Below are 17380 nucleotides of genomic sequence, written 5' to 3'. Positions count from 1 at the left end.
ATAAACGTATGCATATTCGTGTACATATATACATGTGCATATATATACGTGTGTGTGCAGAACGGCAGAAGGCTGGGGCAACGAAAAAAGAAGCAACCCTCATGCACAAAACTAGGAAAATATTTTTGCACATGCACGGGAGAGGCAGAGGCAGGAAGGAACATCCTTTGCAGTTACTTACCTCCAGGTCCATGGACCTGTGCCAGCCTTGCAGAGAGAGGCTGCTTCCACTTAGCCCTGAGACGTAGGGACACAGCTTCACTGCTTAATGCCTGGGGAGACAATGCTGGCGAGGGAGACCTCCACAAGGCGCTCAAAGAGCTTTGATGTTCGGAAGTGGGAGCTAATGCCCCCTTCACCTCGCAATGCTGACAGCTGCTGGAGAAGCAGCAGCCTTTGCAGAACCTTTAGTGTTCTGTACCAGCTGTGACAGAAGAAGGGCCGGCCACCAGTGCTTTCTCCGCAGGGGGCACAGACAAGGGGGAACCAGAGCAGATGAAGAACAAAAGGAAGAGCTGGAGGTCTCAGGTGACACAAAAATTCTTTTTTATAATATTTTTTATTGAAGTATAGTTGTTTTACAATGTTAAGTTAGTTTCAGGTATACAACAAAATGGCTCATATGATAGATATATATATATACATATATACATATATGTATGTGTGTGTATATTAGATTTTTAGATTAATAAAAATCTGTTAGATTTTTTCCATTATAGGTTATTACAAGTTTTTTAATATAGTTCCCTGTGCTCTACCGTAAATGCTTCTTGTTCATTCTATATATGGCATGTATCTGTTAATTCCAAATTCCTAATTTATCCCTCTCCACCCCTTCCCCTTTGGTAACCATGTGACTGTTTTCTATGTCAGTAAGTCTATTTCTGTTTCATAAATAAGTTCATTTGTGTCTTTTTTAAAATTCCGCAAGTAAGTCATCATGTGACATCTGTCTTTGTCTGACAATGTCATTTAGTATGATAATCTTTAGATCCAACTGCGTTGCTGCGAATGGCATTAGTTCATTATATTTTATGACTGAGTAGTACTCCACTATATATATATATACCACATCTTTATCTATTCATCTGTCAGTCCACACTTTTGTTGCCTCTCTGTCTTGGCTATTGTAAAAGTGGTGCTATGAATACTGGAGTGCATGAATCTTTCCTAATTAGAATTTTCATCTAAATTGCATCAAAAATTCTTAAACTCCAAGAATGCAGATGTGGGAATAATCCAAAGAAACTCCCATTACTATTATGCTGCCTTTATTTAGACACGCCAAATGATGAATCCTGGAGAAATTCTTCCCCTAAGGAACAACAGCAAAAAGCACTGACCTGAAGAAAAGAAGGGGGTTTTATTATTTTATTATCTTAAAGCCTATTTGCAAAAAGGGAGTTGAAATTTTAAGCCACTTTAGGGAGCCAGTGGTGCAAGGAAAGACCAGTCAGTCCGGCTGTAGGAAGAATTTCTAGGAGTTCCTGCTGTGGCTCAGTGGGTTAAGAGCCCGACTAGCATCCATGAGGATTCGAGCTCTATCTCTGGCCTTGCTCAGTAGGTTAAAGCATCCAGCATTGCCATGAGCTGTGGTGTAAGTCACAGGCATAGCTCAGATCTGGCATTGCTGTGGCTGTGGTGCTGGCTGGCAGCTGCAGCTCCAGTTCTACCCCTGGCATGGGAATTTCCATCTGCTCAGATGCGGCCTTAAAAAGAAAAAAAAAAAAAATCTTTTTTTTTTTTTTTTACTATTTTGTTTATTTATTTGTTTGTTTGTTGTCTTTTCTACGGCCACGCCCTCAGCATATGGAGGTTCCCAGGCCAGGGGTCTAATTGGAGCCGTAGCTGCCAGCCTACACCACAGCCACAGCAACATGGGATCCAAGCCTAGTTTGCAACCTATACCACAGCTCACGGCAAAACCAGAGCCTTAACCCACTCAGGGAGGCCAGGGATCAAACCTGCAACCTCATGGTTCCTAGTTGGATTCATTAACCACTGAGCCACGAATGGGAACTCCAGAAAAAATATTTCTAATCATCAGAGTTGACCAACAGTCAGAAAAGCTGCCTTGGGAGGTAGTGAGCTCACTCCTACTGGGAGTATGTAAGCAAGGAGACAAATCCCACCAACAAAGTAGAGCTAAATCTCAGAGCTAAGAGTAGTTGTCATATGGAAATAAAAGAGACCCGTTCGGCATGATTTGAGAGCAGAGGAAAAGGGCTAGTCGGTTGAAGCTATGAGGAAATAGATTTTCGCTCATTAGCAAGAGCTTATTACCAACAAAGCAGGCAGCCTTACAAGTTGATGAAATAGCTCTTTATCACCAGGCATGTTCAAGCAGAGTTTAGCTGACTACATAACGTGGTTGCTTGGCTCTGGATAAAATTAGAAAAATACCAGAGTCTGTGTGTATGTGTGCAAAGTATTTTCTTAACAGCTCAACCTCTCACCAGATGAAGTAATGTATAGAAGTTCAAGGAAGGTGATGATGTATGCGCTATTAATAATAACAGAAAAGACTTCACAGCACTCGCCATATGCCTTCCACCATAAGCACTTTGCATGCACTCACTCATTTAATTCTCACACCACCCTGTGATGTAAGCATTATTATTTTTTATTATTATTCCTGTTTAGAGATGAGTCACTGGGGCATACAGAGGTTAAGTAACTTGCCCAGGATTACACCTGGCACCCCAGCTCCATTTCCCACCCTCTTTTTTTTTTTTTTAAAAGGGCCGTACCTGTGGCATATGGAAGTTCCCAGGCTAGGGGTCGAACCAGAGCTACAGCCACTGGCCTACACCACAGCCACAGCAACGTGGGATCCAAGCTGCATCTGTGACCTACTCCACAGCTCATGGCAACACCGGATCCTTAACCCACTGAGCAAGGCCAGGGATCGAACTACATCCTCATGGATCCTAGTCGGGTTCGTTAACCACTGAGCCATGAAGGGAACTCCCACTACCCACCCTCTTAACTAACAGACTACATTAGCTAAAGTGGGATTGAGAGACTAAGAGGCCCACCCAGCAGCCTCAGTAACAGCGAGGTACCCCCAACAATCTAGTTAGCCTTAGAGCGCTGTTTGGACAATTACTGAACTAATCAGACTATAAAGGCTCGTCTGACTCCTTATTTCCATATGAAGGAACTCACAAATACAAAGGTCAGAGGACTTGGGTGCTGCTGAGCAAAATGGATTTGTTCCCTTTACCTGGATGGTATTTCCCAGGAGGGACAGAGAGCAGACCCTGAGCTGGCGGCAGAGAAAACCACATTGCCAGTGGCCTCTCTTCTTTTCATTTGGGATCACAGATTAGCAAAAAGGAAAGGAAGCAAGGAAGGAAGGAAGGACACAAAGAAATAAGGCACAAGAAAGATACAATGACAGGCAGATACAAAGACAGACAAACAACATGATGCAAGATTCTGAATGCTAACTGTCAGCCCCCTCAGTGGGTGGTGAAAATCAGTCTCCACTTATGTAATACCCCAACTAGAATAGTAACCTAATTCTACTCTCTCTTCTGTTTTTTTTTTTTTTTTTTTTTTTTTTTGCTAGAACTGAGAAGACACACGAGCCAAGGATCTTAACAAGAATCCACACTTTATTCCAAAGCTACCATATGCTAGGTTTGAAACCAAACTCTCGAGCATATGTGCCCAACAGCAACTGAATGCGAACAATTACACTGAAACATCAAGCACAGAAGAGCTTTATGCATTTGTCTTCAGGAATTCCCAGAGCCTTTATGAGCAACATAAATCCTGCCAGCTTGCCTTGGTCCTCTTTGGGATACTACTCAGTTCATAGACCCTGGGGCTATTAATGCTTTAAACTCTCTAGGAATTCCTCATAAATTAATGCAACCCACCGGCTTTACCAACATTAAACAAACACGAGAGAGAATAGAGCAGGATATGAGTGCTGACAGGGAGAGATTTCAGATACCATTAAATGTAACTTTCATTTCTCAGATGAGGAAACAAAGCCTCAAGGATAAAAAGTCAAAAGGCCAGAAACTTGAATTTCTGGTCTCTATCCCAGCATTTCAGGTTAAGATTCCCCCCCCCCTTCTTATTATTCCACATGATATATAAGTCTTTCCAGAGCATTGCATGCATGTCTCATTTTTCTTTAATCATTCGTTACTCTACGGGCTCTCAGTCAACATTTAGTCAAGGTTGCTGGCCAGCCATAGGTTCCATCTATTTTGAAACAAGTCAAAACCTACAAGAGGGCTCTTTGGTCAAAGATAGATTTCATCACAGAGGAACCCTCAATTCTTGCTCATTTTAGGTCAGATACTAGTTTTTTGTTTGTTTGTTTGTTTTGTCTTTTTTTTTTTAGGGCCACACCCGTGGTATATGGAGGTTCCCAGGCTAGGGGTCCAATGGCTCTGTAGCTGCCAGCCTATGCCACAGCCACAACCACAAGGGATCTGCAACCTATACCACAGCTCACAGCAACGCCAGATCCTTAACCCACCAAGCAAGGCCAGGGATCAAACCTGCATCCTCATGGATACTAGTTGGGTTCATTAACCACTGAGCCATGATTGGAACTCCAGTGTGTTACTAGTTTTGTTGAAGGTCTAAGCACACTTTCTCAATACGAATAGGTAACCCCTTGTCCTCCCTATTACAGGATAGCATAGATGGTCTCTGATGCCTGCTTCTACTGAGCAGGAAGTTCTAAGGCAGAGCTGACGCCATTCCCTTTCCTTCCTGGTTCCATGTGGCCTCATTCTCTCTTTCTCTCTCTCTCTGTCTTTCTGTTTCTGTCTCTCCCCTTCCTCACTCCCTCTCTCCCTCCCTCCTTCATAATCTTAGCATCTGTGCTTTTATCTCAAAATCCACAAGCAGAACTGAATATGCTGGTATAAATACTTCGATGCCTAGTGGGGGACAAGGCTCAGCTTAGACCTTGAGCTTAAACTGCATCTCCAATCTCCATTCTCTGTCTAATGCAGCAGGGTGGTTGTGAAGAGAGTGCTGCTTAAACAGATAAATGATGGTATTATTGGATTTTAAGCCATAGAATTGTACGAGTATCCATGAAGTCTCCTGAAGTAATGACATCGAATCTTAAATACATATACATACATACATATACACAAACATACATACATACATACATACCTAAAAAGGGGGGTAACGATTTCTCACAGTGGAATTCCAATCAATAAATATGGAAGGGCAGAAGGACATCTAGAATCACCAGTAGGCAAACATCACAGTAAAACTCTTACTGACAAGATTCACTAGTTAGAGGGGAAGAGTGTGAGGAGAAACTGGATTTGCATCATCTCAAGATATCTCGCCCAAGGTATTTTCAACAAAAGGAAAGATAATGATGTTACGATGGGAAACTTGGCAGATGCCCAGTTAACCAAGCGATCAAGGTAATCATCACCCATTATGAAATGTGGTGACGTCATGAGCCCCTCGATAGGGTGCATGGAGGACGCCACATCATTTTTATGGCATTCTTGGCAAATACATAACCACTCCAATGCGAAGAAAACATTGCACAAATCCACATTGAGTCACATTCTACAAAATAACTCATCAGTACTTTTTAGAAGTGCCAAGGTCATGAAAGGCAACAGAAAAGGCAGAAGTGTTACAGATTGGAGACAGCTAAGGAGAGGTAACAATTAAGTGTAAAGTAGATTTTGAATGGACTCTTAAAGAGGAGTGATATTGGAAAATATGGTGAACTTGGGGAAAAAAAAAAACTCTTGTCATTTAGTTGACAATATTACACATATATTAACTCCCCAGTTTTGATAATTGTCCTATAGTTATGTAAGATGTTAACATTAACATTTGGGGGGAGTTCCCATCGTGGCGCAGTGGAAATGAAACTGACTAGCAACCATGAGGACGCAGGTTCGATCCCTGGCCTCGCTCAGTGGGTTAAGGATCTGGTGTTGCCGTGAGCTGTGGTATAGGGCGCAGATGTGGCTCAGATCCCACATTGCTGTGACTATGGTGTATGCCAGCGGCTACAGCTCCTATTTGACCCCTAGAATAGGAACCTCCATATGCCATGCGTGCAGCCATAAAAAGACAAAAAAAAAAAAAAAAAAAAAAAAAAAGGTGTCGGGGGAGACTGGTCAGGTATATAAGGGGACTCTTTGTAGTATTTTTTTTACAACTTTTCTCTAAATCTAAAATTATTTCAAAATAAAATGTTTTTAAAAAGAGAGCATGCTAAAAGAGGATGCTACCTTAATTTCCATTCTGCTCCTGTACCTTACGTGTCTTCCAGAAGTATGACTGTCCCTGGTCATGGTGCTAATAATAACCAATCCTAACACTGGTTGCTTGAAGAGTTCATAATTAATAGGAAATTTTGATCTAATTGTTGCTATTTATAGATGCCATGAAGGAGGATGATACAAGAAATGGAACATATACTTTGCCTCTCTAAACCTTGGTTTCCTCATCTTATGATTGTGATTAAAGAAATGTCTACAAAGGGAAGAGCAAGAATTTACTCTTAGTAAATCAGTTGTGTTTTGGAATTAGATGTCCTCTATAACATTTATTTGCTTTTAAAATACACATAATGTTACTTTGTTGTTTATCCCATAAACCCATAATTTTTGTTATATCCTGATTTCATTAGCAACAATAACATTTTCCAGGAATGTAATCCTTATGGTTGGCAAGAGTTATTTCCAGAAGGATGGAGTAGCAGGTGCAAATTGGCTGTTTCTACAATAAGCTATATTTAGGATTGTGTTGCATAAAGAAGTTTTAAGTGTGCATAATGGTAACTGAACTGCTATTTCTTAGAAAAAGGCCCAAGAATGTCCTACCAGGACACAAACCTACACTAACTGTGGTTCACTGAGTGACTTCTAGATCCCAAGGACATGCTTGATACTTGACCTATATTATCATAGTTAATTTCATGTTGGACCTTTAAGATAGCTATCATTATAAGCATTTTAAAAATGAGAAAATTATGGTTCAGTTTTCACACAAATAATAGATAGTGGGAACCAAGAACCAAATCCTGATCCCTCTGCCTCCAAACCATACAAGTCTCTTCCTCGTAACAGGAACCCCAAGACATCAAAAGTCTATCATCCTTAGGAGTTCACATTGTGGTTCAGCAGGATAAGAACCCGACGTTGTGCCTGCGAGGATGAAGGTTCAATCCCTGGCCTCACTCAGTGGCTTAAGGATCTAATGTTGCTACAAGCTGTGGCATAGCTTCCAGATGTAGTTCAGATCTGGGGTTGCTGTGGCTGTAGTGCAGTAGGCTGGCAGCTGCAGCTCCGATTCAACCCCTAGTCTGAGAATTTCCATATGCTGCAGGTGCAGCCATAAAAAGAAAAAGAAAAAAAAAAGTCAAGAAAAGAAAAAATCTATTATCTTTAGAGATAGGATCAAGACGATTTAGCTAAATAAATGCCTTACAAATAAATATACAGAGGTTTTTTGTCGGAGAGTTTTGATGATGCTGTGTGTACTAGCCGTGTGAGAATTATCTGAGCACGTGTTATCCTATAGCTGATGTCCCAGGGACAAGCTCTTTTTCCTGCCCAAGAAATTTTAAAGGCATCAAGAAGGCAAACTTGACCAGCCTTCCATCAATACCTCCCAGAGGAGGTGACACTTAAGCTTAACCTTGTGAAATGAGTTCTACAGCCTGAAAAGTGTGGAACTGAGTTCCAAGCAGAGAAAACAACATGCACAGAGGTACAAAGGTATAACTGAGAAGAACAGCACATTGACAGGTATTGATAGAGTTAAGGGAGTTCATAAGGTGTCTATGTGCATGTAAAAAACAGAGAGCGTTCAATCCCAATTGGTACCTTTATAGAACCTGCAATCTCTCCAGGGAGACCCGGCCTCCACCCAGGAAGTTGGTAGGTTTTAAAATGAGTAGTAAAAAAACTCATCTTTTGATACCCTGTACAATGCCTCTCAGCTATCTTACCTTCTCTTTTCTATCTTTATAACACTTGTCAATTGAATTTGAAAAGGAAGAGAAAAAACTGTCTATTGCTCAGTATTTATTAGGTTGGAAACCTGGAGTTCCCATCGTGGCACAGCGGAAATGAATCCAACTAGAAACCATGAGGTTGCAGGTTCGAACACTGGCCTCGCTCAGTGGGTGAAGGATCCAGCATTGCCATGAGCTGTGGTGTAGGTCGCAAACATGGCTCAGATCTGGCATTGCTGTAGCTGTGGTGTAGGCTGGCAGCTACAGCTCCGATTAGACCCCTAGCCTGGGAACCTCCATATACCATGGGTGTGGCCCCTAAAAAGACAAAAGGCAAGAAAAAGAAAAGAAAACATAATGGTATACTTTATATTTTTTAGTGAAGATAGTGTATAAAACTCTTAATTTTGCCAATCAAGTTTCTTAACATAAGAGCCTGATTCAAGTGAATTGATTTGTTAAGTTTACTCTGAAAAAATCTGCCAGGGCACCTTACTCATCTGCTAGGCCACCCTAAGCAATGACTGAACAAATAAGCAGTGGGAAATGGGATGGCTATTAATCATCAGCTCCTGTGTCTTAAGCACTGGACATATTCAGTAGACATTCATTGAATGCTCATCCTGTGTCAGAGCTAACTTCTTCACAGGAAGCTTCTTGTTTAATCTTCACAACCACTCCAAGAGGAAGGTTCTAGAATTATTGTCCTCAGTTTGGAAGAAGAAGCTGAAGCAAAAAAATAGTTAAGTAAGCTGTCCAAGAACGCCAATAAGTAAGTATCAGAACCAAGAATGTGCCTGAATTGTATCTGACAACACAGAACCTCATGCTATCTATCTGAAGGCTGCACAACTTACTAGATGATTATTCTGGGGCAGAGGCGTGACCCCGGATTCCCCAGACCTCACTAATTATAGGCAGTGTTTTGGGTGACTATTTTATAAATGTACCATACTTTAGTCCCTGTCCAATTTTTATTATGAGTACTCTAAGTTCCTGCATGAGGAAATGTGATCAGCTGGGAGCAGCCATGGGTACTTGGAGTGTTCAGAAAAAGAGGACTCATGCTGCACTGGTACCTCTTCCCTACATGAAGTGACCATCTGGCTGGTGGCACAAACCCTCTGGGGCTCAGGCATCTCCACATGCTGGGAAAGAAAGCTAGATCCCATGCCTCCCAAGGATATCACAGGAGGAATGCTGTGGGAAAGCAAACTGAGTGTGAGGCAAGAGAAACACTGCAAGTGAAATGCCTGGATTCTATTTATCTTCCAGTGAGTTTCAACTTTACACTCCCGCACTCCTGCAGTGTCATCTAAGACATAAAGAGTTTGAATAGCTTGCCCAGGATACACCCAGTTGATAAGTAGCAGAACAAGGGCTCCAAGAAGACTTCTATGTCCTTGTCTGTTGTTCTACTATCAAAATTGTGCTGCCTTTTAGTTGATGCTTGCAACCTCATGAGAAAGAGGTGAGGGAAGCTCAGAAGCCATCTTTCCATGAGCAAGTTCTGTCATGCTCCAAACCTGTTTCTCTCCCCTCTTCTTTCTCAGAAGAGGGACATAATCTTTCCTTCTAAAAGGATCTAGGAGTCTAAATGAGGTGATATAAACATGAACATGATAAAGAGCACAAGGAAAGTTTAGGGCAAAAGCGGCTCATGTTGATGTTTAGATTCCAGCAGAACCACATGGTCCTCATTTACCTTCATCCTGGAAAACAGATAAGGGTGGGAAGAGAAAACTACAGAGGAAGAAGAGGATAGAGTAGGGAAAATAATGAGGAAAAAAGTGATTGCGTTAACCAAGGAACCCCCCAGTCAGCAGAAGATCTCCCCACACCTGTCTCCTTCTTCATATCATTACACTCTCTTCTCTCTGGGGTGAATCTAAAACCCAGGGAGTTCCAAGAGCCTTCTTTACTAATTGCATGACGTAGTTAATTTAAGCATGGTTGAGATCACGGTTTAGCAAAAGTATGGAAAGCAAGAGTTATATTTGACAATATAGGGGAAGTTCCTGCTGTGGCACGACAAGATCAGTGGTATCTCTGCAGCGCTAGAACACAGGTTCGATCCCCAGCCAGGCATTGCCACAGCTGTGGTGTGGGTCACAGCTGCAGCTTGGATCTGATCCCTGGCCTGGGAACACCATGTGCTTTGGGGAAGCCATAAATAAATAAATAAGAGGAGAATGGGTGAGAGCTAGGGTTACTTGAAACCAGGTTATAGCAGCACTGTGCAGCTACTTTGCTCACAACACTGGTGTAAGGCTGTATTGATCAGCATTCTCAGCTACAAAGAGCAGAACCAGACTCTGGTCAATTAAAATAGAAGATGAACTTATTGAAAAGTCATTGGGAAGACCATAGACTTGCCAGGAATCTGGACAACCAGAGTTTAAAAATGGACTAGAACAAAAAGATGGAGGGTTCCATCACTTCCATGGGAAGTCTGGTGAGTGAGAATCTTGCTGCCCAGGAAGCCATGCGGGCTTGGCAAGAGAGATTTAAAGATCAGCAAAAGTAAAATATCAAGTTCAGACCATTCTCCAGCCTCATCCCCTTTGGCACAGGTTGGAACCAAAAATGAGAGCTTCCACTGGTGTGACTTCTTTAATCTTCAAAAGGAAAGGTCACAAAGCTCTAGCTGTGGAATCAGAAATCCTAAGTTCCCGGGGCACCTTGAAATCCTAAATTCTGGTGACCTTGGGAATCATATGTCTCCCTCCAATCCAAATGCTGCATTTTTCAGATGGCAATAATAATCCCCAACTTGTTCAGGTACAGAGCTGCGGTGTGAAGTAAATGGGAAGGGAGATAAAAATGGTCTTGAAAACTCTTAAGTCCTTACAAGACGCTAAGACTCTTCCTCATGATCCTTAAATTTTAATTATTACTAGAAGGTGATATAGCACATGTAAAAAGAAGTTTCCAGAGACAGTCACCCCAGGGTCAAACTCTGGCTCCATCTCTGACCACCTTGGTGGCCTTGGAAAAGCCTAGTTCACTTTCCAAGCCTTAGTTTCCTCATGTAGAGGATAAGGATAAGATTGACTATTTCACAGAATTAATGTAAAGATCTAAAGGAATACCCTATGTGATGCTGAGTGCCTGGGACTCAAAAAAGTGGTGGATGATAATAATCAAAATATGCATTAGTAATAGTAATAACAATAGATGAAGCTTTATCTTCCCGTGGTTACTACTAACCCTCTCCTCACATAAGGCAACTCATCACATAGGATTTGATAACATCTCTTGAACTTCAGTTTGGAACTCATAATTAAAATTTTATGTACATTGGTTGCTGTTGTTGTGATTCGCTTGCCATCTCTTAGAGCAACCCAATCTGTTTGGATTGAACTCACTTTCTCCTCCTCCAAGGAAGCGTCAAGAATCCCCGCCTTTCTCTGTATCAGCAACAGCAAGTAAGGGGTTACTGGGCATTCGGAGCACTTGCTGAAGCAGAAGGCACCTGACCTTGTCAGGAGCCCTCAGGCCTTTGCCAGCATTTCTGCTCTTCTCTGCACATAGCCCTCAGTGGAAAAGTACTGCCCAGACTCTGTGAATTATTAATCTCATCATGACATCAAATACCCACGAGATAAAAGGAATCAGTGGCCTCCTCAATGAGAATCTCAGGGAAAACCAAGAGTCAGTGATATCCTCTTGACCACATCAGGATTCTTTCTGCTCCACTCTGGCGTGGAGGACACCACCATCTATCCTCTCACACACGTAACTTGAGTGCCATCAGGTTAAACAGAGCCCAACTGACTCCTCTGGGGGCTGACCTGGAGGAAAAGGCTTTAACTGACCCTCTATTCGGTTGATGATGCCATACCAGCTTTAAATGTTTATGTTTTGTTTTGAGTTCATGAGAACTGGAGCATACAAAAGTATTCAAGGTCTTTTCAGTTGTCTGTTTTCTTTCAAGGACCAGTGGCCGGATCCAACCAGATGAAAATCCCAGAGAACAGAAAATTATTGACACACAGAAAATTCCAGTGGTAAAAGGCCATAGGAAATATATCTGTCATAGTCCACATTACTTGACAAGGCTTTGAGCCCAGTTCTTAGTAAGGCTAACCTCTGAAAGAATGCATTTGTTTTTAAGTCAGAGAGAGAAAACAGCAGGACAGAAAGATCACAGCTCAAGAGATTTGAGCTCTGCAGGCTCGAGCTTCCTTTCAAAAGCCTTTACTGAACATAGGTACTCTGGAGTATACAGCTATGTCCACAAGTGAAAACCATCTATCACCTATGCAAGCCCTAGTGTATCTCAGACTCTGCTGGGTGGTTTACCTATAACATCTAATTCACCTCATAACCAAAGGATATAGGATTTTGTATCCCTTTTACTTTTGAGGAAATTCATGTTGAGTAAGACATGCACTGACTACGGTCAGCAGAGTTGAAATGTAAGCCTAGATTCATCTGGGTCTAAAAATCCTTAAGAGACATGATTCAGCAGAAGAACCTGATGAGTAAACAGCTAGTGCCAGAGCAATACACATTTAGCAAGGTAGAATTAAAGCTGTAATGGCTAGGGACTATCTAGAGCTGTAGAGAAGTGGTAGATTGAACAATGGCCCTGGTTTGTCCAGGACTAAGGGGTTTCTCAGGATGCACAATTTTCAGTGCTAAAACTGGAGTCACCTGAGATAAACCAGGACAATCAACCACCCCAGAGGTGAGGGGCCAAGGACTAAAGCACAATTTGTGTCAAGTTGAGGAGTTTGACTTTTGTCCTGTAAAGAACAAGATGACATAACTGCTTTAAGAGGGGAGGGAGACCGAGAACGCTGACTTCTGGGTGAAAATGAATTTGAGATGGTGAGACAGGTGGGGCTTAGAGTAAAGACAGGGAAAGGGCTGTAAAGAGGAAAGAAATGAAATAAATGACATGTTCCCTTTAGCTTAAGAACTGTAGTTCTATGATTAGACTTCTAAAATGAGGAAATCTAATCTCATCAAGACAGAAGTCTGTATACTATGCTGACTAAATGGACTAGAATGCTTCAGCATATAGTGCGGTACTTTCCTGTTATCGGTGGAATTGTGTTCTCTACCATCTCTTCCAATAAAAGTCCATGTTGAAGTCCTAACCTCAAGTGCCCCAGAATATGACCTTATTTGGAACGAGGGTAGATTCATTGCATATATAATTAGTTAAAGATGCGGTCATATAGGCATAGAGTGGACCCTAATCCAAGATGACGAGGTCCTAATAAGAAGACTATTATCTGAGGACAGAGAGACACAGGGAGGATGTCATGTGATGACAAAAGCAGATGCTGGAATTATGCAGCTGCACCCCAAGGTAAGCCAGAGATTGCCAGCAAACCACCAGAAGCTAAGAGGCAAGAAAGGACTCCCCTACTGGTTCCAAAGGGAACATGGCCCTGCTGACACCTTGATTTAGGATTTCTGGCCTCTAGAACTATAATCAGTTTCTGTTAATACATCCGTCTTGTGGTCCTTGGGTACAGCAAACCTAGGAAGCTAATATACTAGCCTGAATATATACAAACTTTGTTTTAACTAAAAGAGTTAAAATGAAGATAGATCACAATATCGACAATCGGCTAAGAAACTTCTAGAAAGCAGGCACCAAACTGAATGCTTTCTTGGGACTTTTGCCCTGAACCATGTCAACAATCCTGTAACAATCCAGGTATAGGTGGGAAACCGAGACTCAGAAAGAGGCATCACCTCATCCACAAGTCCATGGCTAGGAAGTTGGCAGACCCACAGTTGGAACGCGTGTCTGTGCAATTTCAAATTCCTTCCTTGAATGTCCTCAAAGAAGGGACAGGGAAGCCAAGGCCATGGGCCAGATGACTCTGAAGACCCCGGCAGAGCTCCAAGCAATTTATCAAACAGGAGAAAACACAGTCTTGAGGGTATTGGGGCTGAGGTGGTGGGTGGAGAGGCAGAAGGAAGACTTCTTACCCCACAGCCCTGAGACAGCATCCTTATCAGCTTAACTTGGCTCTTTCTTTTGATCTCAGGAACACAGCGGGAGGCAGACAGAGCATATTAGGAGAGAGTTGAGAGTAAGGAAGTTTTTTTAGAAGCTTTGGGCCTTACAAGGAAGACACTTTCCTAAAATTAATGACTTTCTGGATGAATATCTGATTAGGAATATCATTTGAAAGCCTCACCTGCTGTGGACGTCTCCTGTTTTTAAAGCGGATGTTCAAAGAATGCCACAATCCTAATATCTATCTTCACTCCCCATGGAAAATGGAACTGTGATTATTTTGGGTCTCTGGAATTTGGGATCCCATCTCGGAATTCATCATTACCCTTATATAATCTAGGAGAACAGAGAACTGATCCATAAGAATTCTCAAAGGAAAACACGCCACCTGCAGAATTAGCCTGAGTCATTGCTCCAAGAGAGAGGAGGCTGTGTTGAAATCAGGACTATTTTTTAAAACTTCAACCCATGACCTCTTCACCCTGACAATGAGGCTGTGGTCTTTGGAAATGATCTGGTATGTTTTTGTCTGTGTGTTAAAGATGTTCATGCTACAATATTCACCATATAGAGGAAAGGCCCAGGGCCCGAGGCCAGGACACAGGATTCCAGTCCTCACTGTGCAACTCAGTACATCGTGCTCCTCTCTGTGTCTCAGTGTCCTCCTCCATAAAGTCGTTTTTGACTCTGATGTGTTTCTCTCTCCTGGTTACTGTTCCCTGTCACTGCCTCCCTCATCCCATCTCCTTTCCTTCTCAACTCCCCACGTTCCCACTGCCACAATGAAGAGAGAATATAAGTTGACAAGACAACTTGGTGACAAGACACCAGAAGGACCCATATAATGACATGGCTCATTCTTCCATTCACTTTGCTGAGGACCCACTGCATGTCTCATACAGGTGCTAGGCTTGGGACTATGAGACTAAGCCATACTCCCTGGCCACTAGGATCCTACAGTCCTAATGAAGAGAGAGAAATAAATGGTTCATTACAAATGAGTGTTACAGGTGAGGAAACATTCAAATGTAATAGAAACAGGTGTTACAGGGCTTTATCCAGTCCTTAGGGGGCATGGAAAGCTTCCCAGAGGAGGTCAATCTCAGGAAGAGCATGATAAAGAGAATATTCTAGAAATAAGGAATACCAAGAATAAGAAAAAATTCAGGAAGTTCAATAAATCTGCAGTTTTAGGGCATGCTGCTCTATCAGAGTACAAAGAGTCGAATGACAAAATGTTTTATGGGCCTTGTTAAGGAAAATAATTGACCTACGAATCACAGTCCACATGTGGAGCTAAGAGGGACCATAATCACTTTTCGCTGGTGTCGCAGTTTCCAACAGTGAGTCCAGAACTGCCACATGCCTAATCAGGAAGGACATCGTTTAGAAGAGTGATAAGACCTATTGTGTGATGTTTCAAAGGGCTGTAACTGAAGGACAGAAACTATAGAAAAGTTAAGCAATTAATGTTAAGCAATGTTAAGCAATTAATGATATTATATTGGAAGAGGAAACCCAGCAGAGCAATAAGTTCTCCATCAATGACAGGTCTATAGCTTGCTTGAAATGTGTCATCGTTGGTCAACATAAACTTTAAAATCCGTCTGTTGCTATATTTGCCATGTTCTAATTAATTACTTTTTGCTTCAGAAATAAATGTTATGTTTGTAAAGTTAATTTTGAACAGCGTAGCATTAATAAACTCAAGTTACAAGTCATAGAAAAACGTCTATTCCAAACCAGTAAAGCTTAATTTGTCTCCATTTTTCCTCCCAGCATACACCCATTGAATTGTTTATAAAAAGAAAACAGACAAAATTGATGGTATTTCTGAGAGTTTTCACCCGGAACTTTTTCTTATGAATTCATTCTTCCCTACTTCCCAAATATGGACTCCATCGTAAGAAGCTTTCTATTAGACAGATTGTATTTATCAGTTATTTAACTTGATGTTTCAGTAGTACAAACCCAACAGTAGTATTGTGATTTAACTGGAGCTTTCTGAATCCTGAAACAAGCCTGAAGTCTAACATCTGGGGGCTAAAGACGGGACACCTCCAGAGAATATAATCTCCAAGGCCCCTTCCAGCAATGACAGCTTATGACTCTAGGGGTTAGAAGGAGAGCAAGGAGAAGGTGGATCCCCTCAAGAGTTTGAAGATGTGCTCTGAAGAGAGAGCAAAGGTGAGGATGTGTGTTCCTCAGTGAGCGGGAGTCACTGAGAGGGAAGATGTCTAGAACAGTCTAGAAGAGCAGGGAAGCAAAGGGAACTGTGGATAGAGCATGGGGTGTACAGGTGTGCAGAGCTGGCCATAGATTGGCTGCTTATGGACTCCTTAGGGGCAAGTATTGCACTACTTGAGTATCATTTACTGTTTGGGGTATGGGGTCAAAGATTCTTAGCGTGAAAATGTCATCGCAAAGATGAAATGAAATAGTGTGTGCAAAGCAACTAACTAGCCTCAGCACACAGTAGGCTTCCAAAGGATAGCAGTAATCACAAGACAATAATGCTTTAATCAAGAAGTTTAGACACCAAGGAGCAGTTTGTTTACTGCACAAAAAGATGAGAGTCTTTATTGCTCTAATGAGAGTTAGATGACTTTAGAACCTGCCTGGGGATAGTGTGCAGTTGTCATTGTAGATAATAAAAGCAGAGATGAGAGGAGAATTAATGAGGAAACCAGACAAATCCAAAATGCTGGGCCATCATCTGTCTGGACCACGTCAATGCAGGGGAGGAAAGGGATGACGTAAGTGTTTATTTCTAACTCTCCCTCTCTGAGAATGCTGAGTGTTTTCAGTCTGGCTTCCGCATTTAGATCTCCCAACACACCTTGATTCCAAATAGCATTTCTTTCCAAATCTTTTGTTGCTGTTGTTGTTGGCCAGGATCCCTAAGGCACCTGTGTGCATGATTATGCTCCTGGTACGTGGGTAGGAAAGTAATAGCGATATACTTCCCAAGAACAATGAGCTGTGGCAGAGGCTGTCCTCCCAGGAGTTCAAGCAAAAGGTCAGTACAGGTAAAACAAGATGCACAAAGTCACCTTCCAAAGATAAGCCAGCAGGATGGGGACTAACCTCAATGAAGACATTAAGGCAACTACAGAACAATTATTTTGGTCAAAAGGAAACTGAACAGTGTGGAAACATAGAAAAAGAGAACCACAGAAGCAACGGGGGCAGTGTGATCCAAGCCCTGTCCAAGGTCATGCCACTTACCCAATGCACTGGAATTTCGTGGATGCCAATCACCTTGAAGACAAACCCCCTAGTTCCTCGCATGGCTCATGAGACCCTGCATCATTCAGCCCTAGCACTTCTCCTCCATCTCACGTCTCTTGACTCAGCCCCCTCTCTCCCCAGCCTTCTTGCTGTTTTATTCAATGTCTGTTCCCTTGCCCCGGGAT

The 17380-nt window shown here is 42.2% G+C and overlaps 1 protein-coding gene and 1 long non-coding RNA gene across 2 annotated transcripts in view; one reads left to right on the top strand and one right to left on the bottom strand.

Moving 5' to 3' along the window:
* Positions 1 to 244: 244 nt before the first annotated feature.
* On the top strand, positions 245 to 15644 carry LOC146400305 (uncharacterized). Its single transcript, XR_014813638.1, has 2 exons — positions 245 to 528; positions 13993 to 15644. It is a non-coding gene; the product is annotated as an uncharacterized LOC146400305 (long non-coding RNA).
* Positions 544 to 17380, bottom strand: part of LOC110262057 (uncharacterized) — a 333859-nt gene continuing 317022 nt past the window's right edge. The window contains exons 11-12 of the transcript XR_014813627.1: positions 14146 to 14300; positions 544 to 1343 (exon numbers count right to left, since the gene is read on the bottom strand). The gene's annotated coding sequence lies outside the window, so the exon portion shown is untranslated. The remainder of the gene's footprint in view (positions 1344 to 14145; positions 14301 to 17380) is intronic.

Source organism: Sus scrofa, chromosome 8, assembly GCF_054392235.1.
Source record: "Sus scrofa isolate SSC_HxYL_T2T_F1_AM1 chromosome 8, Sscrofa_HxYL_maternal_Yorkshire_Landrace_v2.0, whole genome shotgun sequence".
NCBI classification, from domain to species: domain Eukaryota; kingdom Metazoa; phylum Chordata; class Mammalia; order Artiodactyla; family Suidae; genus Sus; species Sus scrofa.
The sequence above is the reverse complement of the archived record's forward strand: the minus strand, read 5'-3'. Positions and strand labels throughout refer to the sequence as shown.